Raw genomic sequence first — 21,651 nt, 5'->3', positions numbered from 1 at the left:
GTACCCCTCCCCCCTCAGATTACCCCATTATACAGGTGAGGAAACTTGAGGCCAACGGTTTCAAAGTTCTCCACCACTCAGGATAATTCTATTTTTGGAAGCTGAGTTTGAGACATTAAAAAAAAACCCTGTTTCTGTATTTGGTGGCAAAACCCAAAAACTTGAGCCTATTTTTCAGAAGCAGGGTGCACCCACAGAAGCCCAAACTGGTGAACACTAAGTTGTGGCTTAAGTTATTTGCCCACGATCATACAGGAAGTCGGTTCGGAGGTTAAGGATTGAATCCACACCCTCTGATAACTAGCTTTCTGTGTTAAGAGACTCCACTATCCTGCCTCACTCTCCTAAAAGAAGCTCCCGCGGATATTATACCACGGATATAATCCTTCCTCAAACACAGGCCACTGTAACTGAGGAGGAAAGCAACATAGAAAGTAACTGCCAACATTTTTCAGCGGTGGACCCTGATTTTGAGTGCTCTCCTTTAGATGCCTCAGGCTTTGTTTCCCGTATGTCATAGTTCCTTCCTTCTAGCCAAAACAAGAAAGATTCTCCTCTTTCTACTGCCATCTGCTCACCTTCGGTACTACCCCGCTGGACTTTCTGCAACTCAGAGCAACACCAGGAAGCTATTCTAAAAAGGCCACATCATCGCGACAGGTGTAGAGATGGGCCGAAACCAGACCCAGGATTGGATAAAACCCTCTTGTGAACCTGAAGGAAGTTCCGCTCCTGATCCAGATCTGAACGGCTTGACTTGAACCTGGCCCACAAATCCAAATGCCCCCCAAATGTGGGGGCTCATAAGTAATTATGTATCGCTCTGCAGCTCACCCCCCTCTTTAAACAGAACGGAAACCAGATTCTCAGGGTCATTGCGACGGCAAATGAGAAGTCGGGAGCGTAGGTAGAACAGCATGGGGAGCTGAAGATCTATCCAACTGCCCTGGGAAAAAGAGCTGTGGGAGAATTATAAAGCGCTTTGGTAGTTAAAACTCTAAGCTTGCATGTGAGGCTCTGAATTGTATCTACTTAGCTATTAAATGAATATCAAAGGACTCACAGCCGCTAGGCTAACTGACCTCATTCTATAAATTTGGCTTTCTGCTTCCAAGTTCGAATATGAGCCACTTCTCAATCTCCTCGGTATGTTTGATTCTGGAGCATTCCAGGTATAACGTGCCTATACATCAAAAAGAATTTAAATAAAGCTCTGACATTTCAAAATTTGCCTTCTCCTCAGTTGGCTCTGGGTGCTTCTGCCGCAATCCTTAAATGATCTGCTCACATCTGTGCTCCGGCAGAGCTCGTGTTCATGCCCCACTGACCCTAGCGCTGCCATCGCTGCAATCTTCAAGCTAAGAAAAACATCCACATTTCCCGGTACGTGTGAAAAGCCTTTCGGGGAGGGGGAGGAGGAGGAGACATTAAAAAAATCAACTTTTTTGTCACAAGAGAAGGATTTAAGACAGAAACTGAGCTGAAGTTGTGGAAACTGCGGTCCTGATGCTGCAAAAGGCTGAGTAACCTCAAGCTAGGGGAGGCTGTTACAGATGGAGCATCACATTTGCAAGCGCGGGGCCGGCCCACAACATTTTGGCACCTGAGGCGGGGAGCTCAAATGACGCCCCCATAGCCCGTCGCTTGGGCAAAACTTTGAAAGGTCCCAATTCTGCCTTTTTCCTGTTCTACTCCTCTCGTGGCATTGCTCTGCTACGCAGCATATGCACCAGCAGCAGACACAATTTTCTACACTCTGGGGCCTAGTGGTGCCCCCCACAGTCTGGCACCTGAGGCGGCCGCCTCAGTTCGCCTCATGGTCAGGCCAGCCTGTGCAAGCGGAAGATGTTTTGCCAGTCCAGTAGTTCACAATCACTTGGTTCTACTGGCTGCTGCTTCTGTTCAAACTTGACTAACTCAATCCAGTTCTTTTTTGGCTTGTGCCTTACGTCTGAATAAGTAAACGTTCTTTCATAAATTCCAAGCCCACTTGTTTGAAATGTATGATTAAGCATTGGATAGGAGCATTACTGTAAGAAAACTCTTCCCCATTACTCAGAATTTCCATAATTGCCTGCAGTTGTCATGAAGTGGCAATTTTCCATCCAAAGCCACATGAAACAGATTTATAATTCCACTGAATTATAGATATGTTGTATGAGTGCAAAAAGTCCCCAGGATAAAATATATGCCTGTGTTGTCAACTTCCTCAGAGAACAGCTCTTTGAGCCCAGAACAGTTAATAATGACACAAATTAGCAAGGAGGATGACAAATATTTTTCTGTGGCTACCAGACTTTCTCCACAGATGTCTTCTCTTGTTTACTATGAATAAGACATACGATAAATATAGTAACTGACTACATCTTGGACAAAATATGACTCGTCTGAATATGTGGGTCACATAATTCTAGAAAGCTCAAGAACCAAAAGAGATGTTGGCCCAAATCCATCCCTGATGTAAGTCCACTGAAGTTACCACAGGGATAGATTTGACCAGGTGAAGCTTACAAAATTCTGCTAGATGAATTGCTGTCACTTATATATTGGAACTGCTAATGCTCGTTATAGATTTCTTTCTAAAAAATACCCTCACTTCTGATGCACTGGTTTGCTTGGGGGTTTTCTGCACCAGATTGTCTCATTTGCATTGAAGAATTCTGTGTCTATTTAACATGCCAATTTGCAACGAACCTTTATAGCAGTGGTTCTCAAACGTTTTGGTCCATGACCCACCTTGCTCAACGCAGACCTTTCTGCGCACCAGCCAACCACACATGATGACAAAATGGGCGCAGCAGGGTGTGCGGGTGGGGTCTGGCCAGGACATAGGGTGCAGGAGTGGGTTGGGGTGGGGGTTTGACTGGGAGGTTGAGAGCACAAGTAGGCTGGGGGTGGAGGATCTAGGTGGGAGGCTGGGTGCAGGAGCAGGCTGGGGTGGAGGATCTAGGTGGGAGGTTGGGTGCAGGCGCAGGCTGGGGGGGAGGATTTAGGTGGGAGGTTGGGTGCAGGCGCAGGCTGGGGGGGAGGATCTAGGTGGGAGGCTGGGTGCAGGCGCAGGCTAGGGGTGGAGGATCTAGGTGGGAGGTTGGGTGCAGGCGCAGGCTGGGAGGGGAGGGTTTAGGTGGGAGGTTGGGTGCAGGCGCAGGCTGGGGGGAGAGGGTCTAGGTGGGAGGTTGGGTGCAGGCGCAGGCTGGGGGGAGAGGGTCTAGGTGGGAGGTTGGGTGCAGGCGCAGGCTGGGGGGAGAGGGTGTAGGTGGGAGGTTGGGTGCAGGCGCAGGCTGGGGGGAGAGGGTCTAGGTGGGAGGTTGGGTGCAGGCGCAGGCTGGGGGGAGAGGGTCTAGGTGGGAGGTTGGGTGCAGGCGCAGGCTGGGGGGAGAGGGTCTAGGTGGGAGGTTGGGTGCAGGCGCAGGCTGGGGGGAGAGGGTCTAGGTGGGAGGTTGGGTGCAGGCGCAGGCTGGGGGGAGAGGGTGTAGGTGGGAGGTTGGGTGCAGGCGCAGGCTGGGGGGAGAGGGTCTAGGTGGGAGGTTAGGCGCAGGCTGGGGGGAGAGGGTCTAGGTGGGAGGTTGGGTGCAGGCGCAGGCTGGGGGGAGAGGGTCTAGGTGGGAGGTTGGGTGCAGGCGCAGGCTGGGGGGAGAGGGTCTAGGTGGGAGGTTGGGTGCAGGCGCAGGCTGGGGGGAGAGGGTCTAGGTGGGAGGTTGGGTGCAGGCGCAGGCTGGGGGGAGAGGGTCTAGGTGGGAGGTTGGGTGCAGGTGCAGGCTGGGGGGAGAGGGTGTAGGTGGGAGGTTGGGTGCAGGCGCAGGCTGGGGTGGAGGATCTAGGTGGGAGGTTGGGTGCAGGCGCAGGCTGGGGTGGAGGATCTAGGTGGGAGGTTGGGTGCAGGCGCAGGCTGGGGGGAGAGGGTCTAGGTGGGAGGTTGGGTGCAGGCGCAGGCTGGGAGGGGAGGGTTTAGGTGGGAGGTTGGGTGCAGGCGCAGGCTGGGGTGGAGGATCTAGGTGGGAGGTTGGGTGCAGGCGCAGGCTGGGGGGAGAGGGTGTAGGTGGGAGGTTGGGTGCAGGCGCAGGCTGGGGGGGAGGGTCTAGGTGGGAGGTTGGGTGCAGGCGCAGGCTGGGGGGGAGGGTCTAGGTGGGAGGTTGGGTGCAGGCGCAGGCTGGGGGGGAGGGTCTAGGTGGGAGGCTGGGTGCAGGCGCAGGCTGGGGGGGAGGGTCTAGGTGGGAGGTTGGGTGCAGGCGCAGGCTGGGGGGGAGGGTCTAGGTGGGAGGTTGGGTGCAGGCGCAGGCTGGGGGTGTGGGTTCTGGGCATGAGAGGCACTTATCACGCTCGGTGCCTCCCAACGCTCCAAGGCACCGCCCCCCACTGCTCCCAGTGGCTGTGATTCTAGCCAATGGGAGCAGCAGGGAAACCTTCAGGTGAGCAGTTTCCTGTGCTGCTGTTTCCCCAGCCAGGGAAAGGGTGAGTAGCAGCACCTGGAGCCGCTTCCTTCCCCTGCAAGCTGTATCTGGTCTACGAGGCTCGCCTCGTCCTCCGCTGCTGGAAGCTAGCATTGGCGCTCCAAACTAGCGAGGGGGAGGGGAGACTGCAGGGTTTAAAGGGCTGAAGTGCTAGCACAGGTTCCCCGCTGCAGGGGGGAGTGAACCCTGAGCCCGCGGTCCACCTGCAAGACGAGGGGCCCGCAGACCACACTTGGAGAACCACCGTTTTATAGAGGTGGGCCTGTGGTTTGTAAAATAACTGCAATAACAGCAATATTCTGTCGTAACAGCAGCATTCTACCGAAATAACACAAGTCGATACTGGAAATACCGTGCAGATTTGTTAGAACGCAAGGGAGAAAGCCAAACTTCCTTTCAGAAAGTGGAAAAGCAAAGAGAAAAAAATCGACATTTCTTTGTCTTAATATCTCTGCAGCGTTATCGTCTTGACCTTTGGGAACGTTGAAGCTAGTGACATGTCCATCCATTGGCGCTCTTCAGTAGAGAGTCACTATTTTAAATATGACACACAGATGCCCAAGGTCTTAAATTGCTTTGTTTGAGTAATGCACACACATCTTCCCTCCCCTGCCCCGCCCCCCGCAGTTCATCTGCAAGGACTAGAGGGACAATTATCCCAAATAACGAAAGTATGGGACTCAGCGCACACACGGAATGCGAGTTTCACAACTGAGATTCTGATTTTTTTAATAGCACAAGACTGGAAAATATGTGCCCCATCTCTACAAAGCCTAAGTAAAGAAGGGCTAGGGTAGAAAACTACTTGGGGACTGGGGGGTGGGAGCGGGCAATTATTCTCCACTACCTTGGAGATAAGTCTAACAGACTCAGGGTATGTCTACACTACACAATTAATTTGAACTAACAGCTGTTAGTTCGAATTAACTTTAATAGCATCTATACATACAAACCGCTAGTTAGAACTTAATTCGAACTAGTGGAGTGCTTAATTCGAACTAGGTAAACCTCATTCTACGAGGACTAATGCCTAGTTCGAATTAAGTAGTTCGAATTAGTGCTGTAGTGTAGACATGCCCACATAGACTTTGAGCTCAGAAGGACTCATCATTACCATCTGGTCTGACCTCCTGCACATGGCTAGTTACAGACCCTCACCCAGCCAGGCCTGTAACAGGCCTCTAAGCTCTAGCGGAGTTACAGAAGTCCTCAAATCGTGGTTTAAAGCCTTCAAGCTACAGAAAAATCCACCATTTACACTAGTTTATACCTGCAAAAGGCCTGTGCCCCCATGCTGCAGAGGAAGATGAAAATACCTCAGGGTCTCTGTCAATCTGACCCAAGAAAAATTCCTTCCCAACTCCAAATATGGCGATTGGTTAGACCAGGGCTACTCAACACGTGTAGGGTTGCCAGGTGTCCGGTATTGGCCCTGACAGTCCGGTATTTGAGGCCTCAGTCTGGTAAAAAAAACCCAGAAAATACTGGACTTGTAAAATGTCTAGTATTTTCTCTTTTTCTTAGATGGAAGGCCACTTGGGACATTCTTCCCCTGCTGCGTGTGGCAGCGGGAACATGGGGAATGAAAGGCACAATGACAATTTTTTTTTTTTCGTTCAACAACTTTGTTCCTCACCCCCCTCCCCTTTTTTTTTTCCTCAACTAATTTTTTTCCCACCATGTTCGGTATTTTTTGTGAAAGTATCTAGCAACCCTAAACACGTGGCCTGCAGTGCAGTTTGGGTTTACACGGGGCTCAACATGTGGCCCACGAGTGGAAACCAAAACAAAAAAAAGTAGCCAATATAATGGTCTTCTGTTGAGATGCGTTTTAGTAGTTAAATTCCTGGACTGTCATTGCTCATTAAAAGTGCTGTCATAGGGGTGGAAATTGGGTAAATATTGCATTTTATTAATAGCAGCAGACCTGATTTAATGGGGACAATATGTTGTGTAGTCTTGCCTTAATCTTTGTATTCATGCCCGTCAGTGTGGAAAACTATTTGCATGTATATGCAATCACACTTAAGTTGCGGCCCTCGGCCTGTGCTCTGAGTATCAATGTGGCCCCTGGGGCTTCCAAAGTTGAGTAGCCCTGGGCATTGCGTACCAGCACAGCAATGGGTTATCAATGACTGTGGCCAAAGCCCTCTTCCTGTGCAAAGTTTTGGCCTTAAGAGTTATTGGCCATGTCCTTGCTATTCCCCCAGCCAGGTGAGAAAGTCCCTGATGCTCTTCTCCAGCAACGGAGGCTACGGAGCTTTAGTTCTGCAATGTGCATGGAGAGATTCAAAAATCACTCCTGTACAATGCAAATACCCCCTTCACACCAAACTTGGGGTCTTAGAGCTCAAGGAACAGGAGCTGTAGGAGGCTGCTCAATCGGAATACGACCCGCATACTTTCTATATTATATGCCCACAATGAGGCAGGTCCCACCTGCACCAGGAAATTTAAAAAAAAAAGTATTGTTCCAAATGCTGTCCCTTTCATGCCCCAAAAACCGTTGTCTCTGCCAAGCATTCTCCTAGGTGTGAACAAAAGGACACACACTGAATATCTGCATGACGTGCTGAGGAGCATCAATTGATGTCTTTGGGGTTCGGTCATTCAGGAGGTAAGCGGAAGGATGAGTATAGCTCAGCAACTGGTGGGAGAGCTTCACGGAGGTGTGCGGAAGAAATCTGGTAAGATTGGGGAGGCTACTTGTTTTGTGGATACTGGTTTGACACACTGTCTATAGCTTTTATCATAATTGCATGTGAATCCAGAGCACTGGATAAATGTATTTTTTAAACGTATTATTAATTATTAATGGTTATTAATTATTATTATTATTATTATTATTATTATTATTAAAGGCCTCAGTCAGAATCAAGGCCCAACGGTGTACTCTGAACAAAAATTGAAAGAAATCCTCACCCCTAAGAAGGTCTCTACTGCTAGGAAGGGCCTAACTGACTCCATGACGCGGCAATTTACCGCCAAATCCCACATCCACATCTGAGCTGATCACGAACAACCAAAGGCACCGTTTTTCATTTTGAGTCTCTGACCAAAGGGCAGCAGAATGAAGCCAGATTTTGTCCTGAGACCGTGTAAAATAGGGGCACTGAAGAATTCAATAAAACTGGAAGGAGAGGAAATCGACGTTCCAGACAGATGATGAGGAGAACCCTTTTGGATAGGAATACACTTAACAAACAGTCCGAAAAGAGTTCATTTCTGTGAAAATATGACCCCATTATACTGTCAAGATTAATGGGATCTCTGCCAATAATTTGCGTGGCAACATGGAGCCATCAGCCATAGTTAAAAATTGTTGACCCTTAACTAACAGATCAGTTCCTTCAATATTTCACACCGTGTTGGAGAAGAGAAAGTAACTAGTACTTATAACTTGTTCCTCCCATTTCCTGTTTCCTCTATGGCTTTTGAGCATGTCTCTCACAAACGGCAGGTGAACTCCAAAGGCCATTTTCTGCATTCCTGAAACTTTGGATCAGAACAGGTGAGTTGCCCCACCGAAGTCAAAACTCCCATTCCCTTCAGCAAGGCCAGGGTTTAACAGGAAAGTAACACCACACGTTGGGGTTTTAAAATGACATGAACAGCTGAGTAGATCAAAGCAAAAGAGAAAGGAAAACAGGGTCCATACCCATTGGTCATATATGGTTCATGTTGCAAAAAGAAAGACTGGCGTTACCATGTGTCAACTGCTTGGTGGCCTATCTGAAATGAGTGCTAGTCCGGTTTCTAGAGGACAGATGTCCATGTCCCAAAAGACTGGCATGTATGAAGGTAATCTCAGTTGAGAGGCCAAGAAATGGACAGGTTTGAACATTAAGCTGCCATCTCCCCGTTAAAGACAATCGCAAACTCTGAGTTAAGGCTAAGATATACTGGGTAGACCCAAGAAATTTGCATGGCTCTGTCCCATACTGTGCCTTCTCTATGGATAAACAGAGGGCTGCAGCTTAGAAGAATCTCTATCCGACAGCTTTTGGCAGCATTAAACTGTTAATTTTTATTCTTGGTTACAATTAGAGCAATCGTGAAAGAAGAAAATCAAAGAGCATCAAACCCCTTATTTAAACACCGACATGAAAGTGAATATGAAATCACGCACAGAACAGGTAACTGGCTCCCTTCAACCTTAGAGGATTGTTTGCCTTTGCTGTAGTAGCTGAACTGCTGAATGAAATATTTACAATTATTCATGCAATCAAACACATTTCCCTTAGGAAATAACTGATTATGTGTTTCACAACCCTATCTGGAAATGATTTACGACTACAACCGATCCATAGCCAGTCCTGACTCGAATGTTAATATGGTTTAGAAACAGTCATTCTTACTAAGAAGGCAATTAGAGAATATCCATTTCTGGTGATGATATCATAGCTTGCAATCTGAGTGTACCCATATGCATGTTAAGTATGGTAAATCAGTCAATTAATGTCTTTAAAATTATAAGACGAGACTCAATGAAACTATTTGGTCCAAATAATTTGGTCCAAAAGTTAGGAATTCTTTTCCTGTCAAAAGTATTTAATATCTTGCAGATGTTTGCTTCCTTTATGTAGATGAACACTTTTCTCCTAGCTCCAAGCATGTGGTTCCTCCTTTTCTTTTAGTGGGATAATGTGCCAACAAGATTCCCAAATCAGAGGTTTAAGGCTAGTCTATCAAAGCCACTAGGAACCTAGGCTAGGAGCAGATCCAGGCACTAACAATATCAACTAAGATGATGCCTAAAAAAATCTGAAATGGATGTCAGAAAATGCAGCAAAATAAATTGCATGGTTTTGCTCAAAAACAACTATCAAATGTGATCAAATGTTCAATTTTAGTGACCTGTTGGAAATTTAAAGATAAATCCAACATTTAGCTAAGCTGATTTAATTCCTCCAAATCCTCTTTTCCACCGTAAATATATTGCAAGAATATATAAGTAAAACGTACTTTCTTCCTATATTGTAAAAGGGTAATTACTGCAATAATTATTCCAAGCGACACATTTCTACATGAAGCCCGCACGCAATCCTTGTACTGTAATGGCAAAGTCCCCATTCATTTCAATAGGGTCAGGATTTCATTCCTAGACTTTCTCAATGTTGTGAAAAAGACAAAAACAAAATGTTTGTATTGTGGCTTTTACTACTGTGGTACATTTAACACAATACAATGTTTTGAAAGTGTTGATAATATCAGATAATCTAAAAGAAATCTTTTGGCAATTCCATCTAAAAATAGGCATAATCTCTGTAATATTTACTCAATTCTTTCAAAGGAATCAAGGAAAAACAGCTGCATGCATTCGTATATGACATGAAACAAACATGTCTACAAAGTTCCTTGTGTGTGTAACTCATCTAAGAACAAATACATTTATCTGACATTGTCTGAATGCTAAGCACCGAAATGGTTAGTAGTTTCACACAAGGGTTGTGTCTACACTGCACCGTTATTTTGAAATAACTTGCGTTATTTCAAAATAACAATGCGAGTGTCTACACAGCCATTCCGTTATTTCAAAATAATTTTGAAATAACGGATGGCTTATTCCAAAATCTGTAAACCTCATTCTACAAGGAATAACGCCTATTCCGAAATAGCTATTTCGAAATAAGGCCTGTGTGGATGCTCCATTGATGCTAAGATTTTTAAGAGCAGATTAGATAAATACCTGTCAGGGATGAACTAGACCAGTGGTTCCCAACCTTTTCACTAGTGCAGACCCCCAATCACCCCCCAAAACCATTTGTAGACCTCCATCAAAGCCAATTCTAACCAAGATTCTAGTAGTCAGCTGAGTATTTTCTCATTTTTCGTTTACTTATGTCTGTTTGATTAGATATTAGACGTTCCACTTGTGGATGCTTCACTCTGTTCATCAGTGAGCCTGATTTCAGCCACAGACCCATGTTGAAAGTATGGCTAACGTTTGTATGCTTCTAACCATGAAGATCATTTCGTCACACCATAGATTTTCTGACAGCAATTAACAACATTATTGGAAGATACTTAATTTTAAAAATAGTAGCCCAATGTCTGAGACTCTGTAATACTGAAATGCTGGCTGTTCCCTCTGGGCAGCGCTGTTGCCTGAGTCACGTCCTTCGCCTTCCGCCATGGAGCTCGGCTGACTTCTGCGCCACTCAGCTGGGCCGCCGCAGGGGAGCCCAAATGGCCTCTTGCTCTGCTTGCTGCCCCGCGGTGACCCAGCTGAGCGGCGCAGAAGTCAGCCGAGCGCCACGGCAGGAGGCGAAGGGGGGCGGGGCGCTGATGTGAGGCATGACAGAGGCTCCAGGCCCTGCCCCCTGGCTGTGAACATCACTGCTCTGCCCCCCTTCGCCTCCCGCAGTGGCACTCGGCTGACTTCTGCGCCACTCAGCCAGGCCGTCGCGTGGGAGCAAGTGGCACAAGCGACCGTTTGGGCTCCGCGCTCCTCATGGGCTCCGCGGTTCCCTGAGTAAGAGGCAGAAGGGGGAGGAGAAGAGAAAGAGAGAGACAGAGAGAGAGGCGGAGGAGAGCTGAGAGAGAGGGGGGGAGGCAGTAGGAGGAGGAGGAGAGAGAGAGATGGAGCGAGAGACTGGAGGCTCAGGAGAAATCCAGCTTGGGTTTGTTCCATGAACACCATTTATTATCCTCCTGATAACATTTCAGAGGAGGAGTTGTGTTAGTCTGTAACTTAAAAAACAACAAGTAGCCCTGTGGCACCTTAGAGCCTCACCAAAATATGTATAATCATGAGCTTTCGCACGCAAAACCCACTTCATCAGATGAATTGGAGTGGAAATAACAGAAACCGAGACAGACAGACATTGTGTATGGGGATAGATAGATAGATAGATAGATAGATAGATAGATAGATAGATAGATAGATAGATAGATAGATAGATAGATAGATAGATATGCAGAAGTGTCTTCAATTATCCTCCTTGGCTACGTCTAGACAGCCATGATTTTCCGCAACTGCTTTTAACGGAAAAGTTTTCCATTAAAAGCATTTGCAGAAAAGAGCATCTAGATTGGCACGGACACTTTTCTACAAAAGCACTTTTTGTGGAAAAGCGTCCGTGCCAATTTAGATGCGCTTTTGCGCAAAAAAGCCCCAATCGCCATTTTTGCGATCGGGGCTTTTTTGTGCAAAACAAATCTGAGCTGTCTACACTGACCCTTTTGCGCAAAAGCTTTGCGCAAAAGGACTTTTGCCTGAACGGGAGCACCATAGTATTTCCACAAGAAGCACTGATTTCAGACAGTAGGAAGTCAGTGTTCTTGCAGAAATTCAAGCGGCCAGTGTAGACAGTTGGCAAGTTTTTCCGCAAAAGCAGGTGCTTTTGCGGAAAAACTTGCCAGTCTAGACACAGCCCTTATGTTACAAAGGGAACAAAAAGATAGCCCTGAATCCAGCTAGTCAGCTACAACCATGAATACATCATGCCTATTAAACTTTAGCGTGGCAAAAAAGGAGGAAAAAAGAGGGATGAAGTCTTCTTTAGTTTTATATCCCCTCACCGTGTATGACTTGATTCAAATCAGCTTGATCAGAGCAAATTTTGAATGTACTGTACATCACACACATATATTAGAATCAGAGACAGGCTAAACGGGTTTAGCCCCGTACTTCCTAAACATGGGGCGTGATCTTCCATAATTATTATGACCACCTTAATTGCTATGTTTGCTATAGCAAGCAAACACTGGACCAATCACACAACACCCACCCACATCAATAAAAAATGACTTGGAGTGGGTCTACTCTGTGTATTCCTCAGGAGACTAAAGCCAAGTGATGCTTCAAAGGGACTTGTAGTGAAGTTACTAGTTCAGATGATTCCAGTGTCTGTCTAACTCTGGATAAAATCTTGGTCCCAATCCAGTCAATGAAATTTTCCCATTGACTCCTATGGGGCCAGGATTTTATCCCTCTCCCACACTCTAATTCATCTGAATTAGTTTTGAAATTCATTCAGTTTTTATCACGCTCTCTCACACCCCCATGCAACAGTCAAAGGCAGTTTGTGCTGCTATCTATTTTTTTAATGGTTTACATGCTTTAATGTATTATTTATGGCACTTTAGTATCCGAAAGCAATGTGGGACATACTGCCGTGATTTCAAGTGAGATTACAGTGGGCAGGTCCCCCAAAATGTTCAGCACAAACAAACCTTATTAATTTATTTTAAGTGTGTGTGTGTGTGTGTGTGTGTGTGTGTGTGTGTGAGAGAGAGAGAGAGAGTATGTGTGTGACAGGCAGAGCAGGTACAACAAGGGAGGAGATCTGCATTTTTGTGGATATGTTTCCTTACATTGCTACATACTTGAAACCTTGACCAAGCTCAGACTGTTTGTAAACACAGCTACACACTCACACACTCTCTCTCTCACACACACACACACCATTCCTCAGCTACAATCTCAGCATTCTCCTCCTCTGCACTGCCATTTCCCCATATTTGAACCTCCATGAATAGAGAATGCATCAGCTTTGCACTCTTGGCTTTAGGCTCCCCCAATCTACTTTCTTCATTCTAGTGGAGGATGGCGTGTGTTGTGCATTCAACGCTCCAATAACAAAACTCTTCCCGTGAAGAATGTTCATTTATCATTTGCAGCTAGCAATCACCTAATTCTTCTGTAGGGCTATGTCTAGACTGCAGGCTTCTTTCGGAAGAAGCTTTCCCAGAAGAGATCTTCTGGAAAAATGTCTTCCGAAAGAGAGCGTCCACACTGCCAAAGCTGATCAAAAAAGCGATCTGCTTTTTCGAAAGAGAGCATCCACACTGAATGGACGCTCTCTTGCATGTAAGCTGTGATCACTATGGACGGAGTGGCCATCACGGCACCTGTGCTTTTTTCCTCTTTCCTCGTCTTTTGAAAGAACTCCCCCTTCCCCCATCCACACACGCCTTTTTCTGAAAGAGCTCTTTCAGAAAAAGGCTTCTTCCTCATAGAAAGAGGTTTACCAATGTTGGAAAAACTCCTCTGTTCTTTCGATTTTTTTTCCGAAAGAAAAAAAATTCTGTGGGGATGTAAGAGAAGGTTTTTTTTTTTTTCGGAAAAAAGGCTGTTTTTCCGAAAAAACTCTGCAGTGTAGACATACCCTCAGTCCCTACATGCAACCCACAGAGTTCTGATCTGAACTGAAGCCGAGGTAATTAGAAAGGTAGGGCTGTGATTTGCCACCTTTGCAATGTATTATGGATGACTTTCAGTCACTCGAGGACTTTTTGAAAGTTGCATTGTATTTTTTTTAATACTACAATGTGCTTGTAATCCACACCTTATTTCTGGCTTTGTAGAAGGACTTGCCTACGTGACAAAGTTGCATCGTTACAATACAGATGTGATTTTTAAAGCAGTTTTGTTAAACGGGGGCAAATTCTTATTTCAGTGTAACAGAGGTGGCGTCGGCAGACTGGGGCACTTGGATGGGCTGCGGTTTAGGGCGGGCAAGCGAGGACAGGAGGACAGGACAGGAGCCATGAGAGCCACCTCTCCCCACTCCAGCACCCTGGGAGTTGAAGAAAAGGGTACCCTTACTGTGCTGGCCCTACAGTCAGGGATGGGGATGGAGAGGGAGAGCTTGCCCCGATCTGCCTGGCACTCCCTCTGGGGAGCAGAGAAGGGGCAGTGGGACTTTCCCCACTCTGTCCATCCAGTGGGCTCCGGCAAGGGAGTGGGGTCATGGCATGGGGGCTTGCTGTGCTCTGGCCCTGCAGCTGAAGAACGGGAATCAGGGTCTTATAACCCTTCCATACCTGTGTCCCGCTCCCTGGCAAGAACGCCTGGCGGGAGGAGTAGAACAAGTCCCCAACTGGGCTCTGTGGCTGGACCACCAGATGGGCAGAAGGGGCAAGCCCCTGGCTACGCCACTGGGCAACAGTGGGTTATTCAGGGTCAGCTTAAATCACTTGGGAACAGGTTTAGTGTAAACCAAAATAGGCCGCTTTGGAACGCACATTAGAATTGCACCAATGCAACTGCAGCCGTTCAAAACCCGACCGAATTTGAACTGGTGCCACATCTTTGCACAGACGGGGCCAAAGCTCTGGAATGAAAAACAAAGCAGGTCAAATCTATTATGAATGCCCCCCCCCCCCCCCTTGCACCTTCACACCAGGCAGTTCCATTTACTCCTGTGGAGTCGGCTACCATGGTAGTGCAGTGGGCCAGCCCGCTCCAAACCGGGGACTGGAGTGGTAAATCGACATTGTGCCGGCTGGCAGCCTGGAGGGGCATTTCATCCAAAGTGCGGGTGCATGAAGCTGCTCACCTTTTTGCCTTACCCAAGGGGCCAGCCACAACTTGGATGCTCGCACTCATCTGGAAGGCACAGCTGGGGAGGAGGCGGAGTAACAGCTCCTGTGCTCCTCTGAATCCCCCCTCCACGGCAGCTGCCACCGAGAGAGAGTCACGGTGCTCAGATGCCATGGTGAAGAAGGTGGTACAAATACTAGCCAGAAGGAGAAAGCTCCCCATACAGGGGTGCACTGCGTAACACTGCACCCCTCTGAGGCACACACCTCCCAGACCTCTCCCCCAGGATGTGCATCTCTGCACTAAGGCCTGGGCCTTGGAGACATAGCTGCATTCTCTGGATACAGTTCTGCTCTCCTGTCTACAACTACAACTCTCTCTGAGGTGACAGCAAGGCAAACGAGAACAGAATTTGGTCCAATGGTACTTCAGTGAGGAGGCATATGTCAAACAGCAGAATCTGACCTAATGTGTGTCAGGTAACTAGAGATGTAGGAATGGTCTTATCATGGGAACTACGGGTCAGTGAATCTCTGTGTTACTGCCTTACCAGATTTTTGCAACTAGTACGAGCTAGTGGTATATAATTTCAATAACATGTTCCACATTATTAAAGCCTATTCTACACAATGTTGTATTGACATAGCTACTTTGGCTTGAGAGTAAATTTTAGTTTTGTTTTTTACTGAAACAGTCAAACCAGTACCACTCTTATTAGGCCATGCCTTCATTCCAGGGAAGATCGGTGGCGTCCAGATAGACCTTCCGGAGTTCGATTTAGAAGGTCTAGTAAAGACCTGCTAAATTGAACTCAGAGGGCGCCTCTGTTGGCAGCTGGTACTCCTGTGAGGAATATGCGAAGCTGACAGGAGCGTTTGCTCCAGTCAGCCTCCTGGTGTGCGGATGGCAGGAAAACTCAAATTAAGGTACACTGACACCAGCTATGTAATTGGGTATCTTAATTTGACCTTCCCCTTTACTGTAGACCTAGCCTTAGTGTGGACGCAGTTATAATGGTATCTTATACAGGTGACTTATTCCTATTCCCATATGGGAATAAGCCAGATCGGTATACATTCTGTTATACTGGTCTAAGTGAACCCACATGAGGGAGGTTGTGCTGCTTTAATTACATCGGTTTGGTTAAAGCAGGACAACTCAGAATAATAGAATCATAGAATAATAGAACCATAGAACTGGAAGAGACCTCAGAAGGTCATCAAGTCCAGTCCCCTGCTCTAGGCAGGACCAATTCCAACTAAATCAACCCGGCCAGGGCTTTGTCAAGCCGAGACTTAAACACCTCTAGGGATGGAGACTCATGTGCCTATGCAAGCTTCCAAGACCATGCGATTTTCCTTATGGACCACTTGCATGCTGAATGTCATCTTTGACCCTGAGTTGCTTTTGAATATGCTGGTGCTCAACATGAAAGCTAACCTGATAAAATCATTGGACACAGCAGAGCTGCTTGGGAAATGAGAAAAGAATCCTGCTTCCTTTTTTGTGTGTGCCATTTTTCAGTGAAATTTCAATTGTTTTCAAAATGTCTCAACCACTGACACTAACTCACTTTAGACTCAAAAGCTTCTCACTTCATAGTAACAAAAATCAATCAAACTCTTTTACTCAGCAAAGCAAACAGAACAACCAACAAATTCTTCTGCTCTTTTATACATTCGCCATGGTTTCTACTCCTAGTAATTTCTAGGGCTTCAACTGAAAACAGAGTTAACTAGAAAGACGTAAAAGCATCCCACCAATATTATCCTAATGGACACTCATTTTTACCTTAACTGTTCTTTTCTTTAATAACCATTCGGATTACTTCTCTTTCACTGGTGATGAATACTTTTCTTCTCTTTTACTGCTTGCTATATTCGTCAGAGCCTTGTCTGATAAGAAGTCCATAGTGCTATCATTATTACTGCATATTAGTCCACAGGGTGTTGTGTACCTATACAATGCCTCCGCGACTAGTTTACTCTGGTAGGCAAACTATATTTGTTGGAACATATTTTCTCATGTACATAGAGCCCCAACTGATTTTGCTGACCCAGTAATGACTGCAGAGAACTCTGGCCTGTAAAGTTTGTGTTTAAAAAGAACTATACAATGATTTCCCCCCTCCAGATTCCATTTCTGGCTGTTCAATATCTGCAACAGTCTTTATAGTAAATACTAGAAATATGGATTTACCATCATGAGTATTACAGTGTTTGTACAGTGTTATGACTCTACAAAGAACAGTGTAAAATTTTAAGTATCAGAAATAGTATCTGATATAAAGCATGTTGCTATACCAAAGTTTCAGGTACCAGTAGATACAATCCAATCAAATTAGGGGAGGAGAGCACAAGTGACTCAGTATTTTTGTTTAAGAACTGAAGTGTGTCTTGACATTTCACCATCTACACAAATAGAACAACTCATTAATTAGATCAATATCTCTGCTTTCACTGCACAAGAGGAAAGAAATCAAGTTACAAAATAACCCTTTCCTCCTAAGATATGCCACACCATGAGAGGCTGACAAAGTATGGTAAATTTTAATGACTGACTTCAGCCATATAATTTCTGAAGTAGTTCCCTAGCTCAGGAATACAACTTCCATTAGAATAAGCCCATCTTGAATTTAAGTGTCAGTTCTGCACCCATATCGACCACAGGCTTGCTCTTAAATCTGCTTATGAGGGATCTACCTTGAAGACTGTTCAGACGACTGGCAAAGCTGGAAATACAGTGGCTGCAAATTCTACACCGGATTATGGAATTTTACAAAGGGCAAATGTTCTATAAAACAGATATGACATTATATGAGTCATATAACCTCAGCTTCCAAAGGATTTTCAAATATGAACTTGCCAGAGCAATCTATTGTCGATTTCAATTATTAGAAATAATATATCTAGGCTTATCATTTACAAATCTATACCTGAAACATACTTGGACCTTTAAAAGCCTTCACATTCCCCTGTTTTAAATGTAAACAGTTTGCAAAATCAAAAGCCACATTATTTATGTTGGGAGGAGTAACTTTGTAACCTGGATTTTAGATTCTATATATAGGAACATGACCTGGCTTTTAATTTTTCTTCCTGTTGTAATTTTAGTACATTCAGATGCCCAGAATTATAGAAATTCAAAACAGAAAGTAAACCTAGAGCAGATCAATTTTCCTTTCACTAAAACAAACACAATATAACCCTTGCTCTTTTATTATTTCCCTTCAATGATTTCACAGCACCCTGGTATATTATCATTCCAACTATGCATGGCATTTGGAACACATACTGTCACTTGCTTCCACCCCCTCCCCCAAACCTTCCACAGGTAAGTTATGAGTCTTCTGGTTAAGATGCTACTTCTGACAGAAGTAAGCTTGAAACTACCAGCCTGGCTTAAAATATATTCTGTTTCAGAAGGGTAGCCCTGTGAGTCTGTAACTGAAAACAACTTAAAACAGCAAGTAGCCCTGCAGCACCTTAGAGCTTAACAAAAAATGTAGATGGCATCATGGTATACTCTCTCTGGTTCACAACCATTTTACTCAATGGCCAGTGCGCTCATTTTCAGGCGTGGAACTTTTATTTTACAAATAACTAGAGTTTAATGTGTGGCTGACACATATGTGGAAGCTAACTGGGGGAAGGGGAGGGGAGGATGCAAGCTGAAGGCAGGAGTTAAACCCTAGTCGGGCGCTCAGGAAAGTACTGATTGGAACCGAATTCTTTTTCTTGGGGTGGAGGGGGAGAAGGGGGTTGCAAATGTTTTAAGACCAGAAGAGGGCAATTAAGGGAGCAGGGCTCTGGCAGCAAGGCTGGTCTCTGAGTCTGGTACCAACTCCCCTAGGGATGGGATGAGTGTCTGGAGACCGCATCTCCCCTCTCGGGCTGCCTCGGCAGGAGAAGCACAACTCCCTGGAGCCCCGCACCTAGCCCGGTACCTACCCCGTCTAGGAGGATGCGTGGCCACCAGCAGCAGCGCTCAGTTCCATGCCAGGCTCCAGGCTCCCCACGAGCCCCCCAGTGCCACTGCCCGAGGGAACCATGTCATGCGGGTCCCTTCCAGCCCCCGCTGCAGCTCAGCATCCCGGGGCAGGTGCTCCCGGGCCAGGGCTGGGCTGAGACGGGCTCCGGGCTGCCCACCGCTCGGCTGACTTGGGGAACTCGCATTAGCAGCGCGATCTGCCCCGGCTGGTTGTGTAACTCGGCGGCGGGCTTAGCCCGGCCTCCTGGCACCGCGCGGGCGCGCGCCCGCCTCCCCTCCCTCTGGGCCCTGGCACCGGGGGAGCGCGCCTGCGGGGAACGCGCGGGGGAGCGAGGGGCGGGCGCGCGCCTTGCGAACGCAGAGGGGCAGCGGGGCTGTCGGGAGCGCGCCTCCAGGGAAGCCGGGGCCCCGATCCCGGGAGGGAGCGGGAGCGCGCTGGGCCCGGCCCCTGGCCCCGAGCGTGCTCACGGGTGTCAGTGCCGGCAGGATCGGGCCCCCGGGCTCTGGGCGTGCGGCAGCAGGGGCTGGCTCGGCGCGGCAGGATGGAGCCGGGTTTGCACACAGCCAGGCTCCGGGATGTGCAGCGGTTCTGGTGCCTGGACCCGGCAGGGCAGGACACAGTGGCTGGGTGCAGCGGGGGGTGCAGGGGGATCCCGGGCGGGGCGGGTGCAGCGGGGGGAGGGGAGGCGGTGTGTGCAAGGATCCCTGGTGCAGGGGGGGGGGCGGTGTGTGCAAGGATCCCTGGTGCAGGGGGGGGGGGGTGCGGTGTGTGCAAGGATCCCTGGTGCGGGGGGGGGTGCGGTGTGTGCAAGGATCCCTGGTGCAGGGGGGGGGGTGCGGTGTGTGCAAGGATCCCTGGTGCGGGGGGGGGCGGTGTGTGCAAGGATCCCTGGTGCAGGGGGGGTGCGGTGTGTGCAAGGATCCCTGGTGCGGGGGGGGCGGTGTGTGCAAGGATCCCTGGTGCGGGGGGGCGGTGTGTGCAAGGATCCCTGGTGCAGGGGGGGGTGCGGTGTGTGCAAGGATCCCTGGTGCAGGGGGGGTGCGGTGTGTGCAAGGATCCCTGGTGCGGGGGGGGCGGTGTGTGCAAGGATCCCTGGTGCAGGGGGGTGCGGTGTGTGCAAGGATCCCTGGTGCGGGGGGGGGCGGTGTGTGCAAGGATCCCGGCCAGGGCGGGTGCAGCGGAAGCGGGGGCGGTGTGTGCAAGGATACCTGGTGCAGGGGGGGGCGGTGTGTGCAAGGATCCCTGGTGCAGGGGGGTGCGGTGTGTGCAAGGATCCCTGGTGCAGGGGGGTGCGGTGTGTGCAAGGATCCCTGGTGCGGGGGGGGGCGGTGTGTGCAAGGATCCCGGCCAGGGCGGGTGCAGCGGAAGCGGGGGCGGTGTGTGCAAGGATACCTGGTGCAGGGGGGGGCGGTGTGTGCAAGGATCCCTGGTGCAGGGGGGGGCGGTGTGTGCAAGGATCCCTGGTGCGGGGGGGGGCGGTGTGTGCAAGGATCCCGGCCAGGGCGGGTGCAGCGGAAGCGGGGGCGGTGTGTGCAAGGATACCTGGTGCAGGGGGGGGCGGTGTGTGCAAGGATCCCTGGTGCGGGGGGGGGTGCAAGGATCCCTGGTGCGGGGGGGGGTGCAAGGATCCCTGGTGGGGGGGGGCGGTGTGTGCAAGGATCCCTGGTGGGGGGGCGGTGTGTGCAAGGATCCCTGGTGGGGGGGGGGGACGGTGTGTGCAAGGATCCCTGGTGCGGGGGGGGGCGGTGTGTGCAAGGATCCCTGGTGCAGGGGGGGGTGCGGTGTGTGCAAGGATCCCTGGTGCAGGGGAGGGGCGCGGTGTGTGCAAGGATCCCTGGTGCAGGGGGGGGTGCGGTGTGTGCAAGGATCCCTGGTGCGGGGGGGGGCGGTGTGTGCAAGGATCCCTGGTGCGGGGGGGGGCGGTGTGTGCAAGGATCCCTGGTGCGGGGGGGGGGCGGTGTGTGCAAGGATCCCTGGTGCGGGGGGGGGCGGTGTGTGCAAGGATCCCTGGTGCAGGGGGGGTGCGGTGTGTGCAAGAATCCCTGGTGCAGGGGGGGGCGGTGTGTGCAAGGATCCCTGGTGCGGGGGGGGGGCGGTGTGTGCAAGGATCCCTGGTGCAGGGGGGGGGCGGTGTGTGCAAGGATCCCTGGTGCAGGGGGGAGGCGGTGTGTGCAAGGATCCCTGGTGCAGGGGAGGTGCGGTGTGTGCAAGGATCCCTGGTGCAGGGGGGGGCGGTGTGTGCAAGGATCCCTGGTGCAGGGGGGGGTGCGGTGTGTGCAAGGATCCCTGGTGCAGGGGGGTGCGGTGTGTGCAAGGATCCCTGGTGCAGGGGGGGCGGTGTGTGCAAGGATCCCTGGTGGGGGGGGCGGTGTGTGCAAGGATCCCTGGTGCAGGGGGGTGCGGTGTGTGCAAGGATCCCTGGTGCAGGGGGGGCGGTGTGTGCAAGGATCCCTGGTGGGGGGGGGCGGTGTGTGCAAGGATCCCTGGTGGGGGGGGCGGTGTGTGCAAGGATCCCTGGTGCAGGGGGGGCGGTGTGTGCAAGGATCCCTGGTGCAGGGGGGGCGGTGTGTGCAAGGATCCCTGGTGGGGGGGGCGGTGTGTGCAAGGATCCCTGGTGGGGGGGGCGGTGTGTGCAAGGATCCCTGGTGCAGGGGGGGGGGCGGTGTGTGCAAGGATCCCTGGTGCAGGGGGGGGGGCGGTGTGTGCAAGGATCCCTGGTGCAGGGGGGGGGCGGTGTGTGCAAGGATCCCTGGTGCGGGGGGGGGGGGGGCGGTGTGTGCAAGGATCCCGGGTAGCGCTGGAAGCGCCAGTGACCTAGTGGGAACTCGCACGGAAAGTAGGTCAGCGCCTAACGCCACCCTCAGCAATCGCACCCGGCTCCGCGCTGGAGCCTGCCCAGCAATGGCAGGTCCCACCCCCAGCAGAGCAGCCCAGCCCGC

At 49.5% G+C, this 21,651-nt stretch overlaps 1 protein-coding gene across 2 annotated transcripts in view; it reads right to left on the bottom strand.

Moving 5' to 3' along the window:
* LOC102448866 (PAS domain containing repressor 1) overlaps nucleotides 1-18,954 on the bottom strand; it is a 100,519-nt gene extending 81,565 nt beyond the window's left edge. For both annotated transcript variants that reach the window (XM_075941107.1, XM_075941106.1), the window contains exon 1: nucleotides 18,672-18,954. The gene's annotated coding sequence lies outside the window, so the exon portion shown is untranslated. The remainder of the gene's footprint in view (nucleotides 1-18,671) is intronic.
* Nucleotides 18,955-21,651: the final 2,697 nt, after the last annotated feature.

Source organism: Pelodiscus sinensis, chromosome 13 (genome assembly GCF_049634645.1).
Source record: "Pelodiscus sinensis isolate JC-2024 chromosome 13, ASM4963464v1, whole genome shotgun sequence".
Lineage (NCBI taxonomy): Eukaryota > Metazoa > Chordata > Testudines > Trionychidae > Pelodiscus > Pelodiscus sinensis.
Note: the sequence above shows the minus strand (reverse complement) of the source record. Positions and strands in the feature narration are given on the sequence as shown.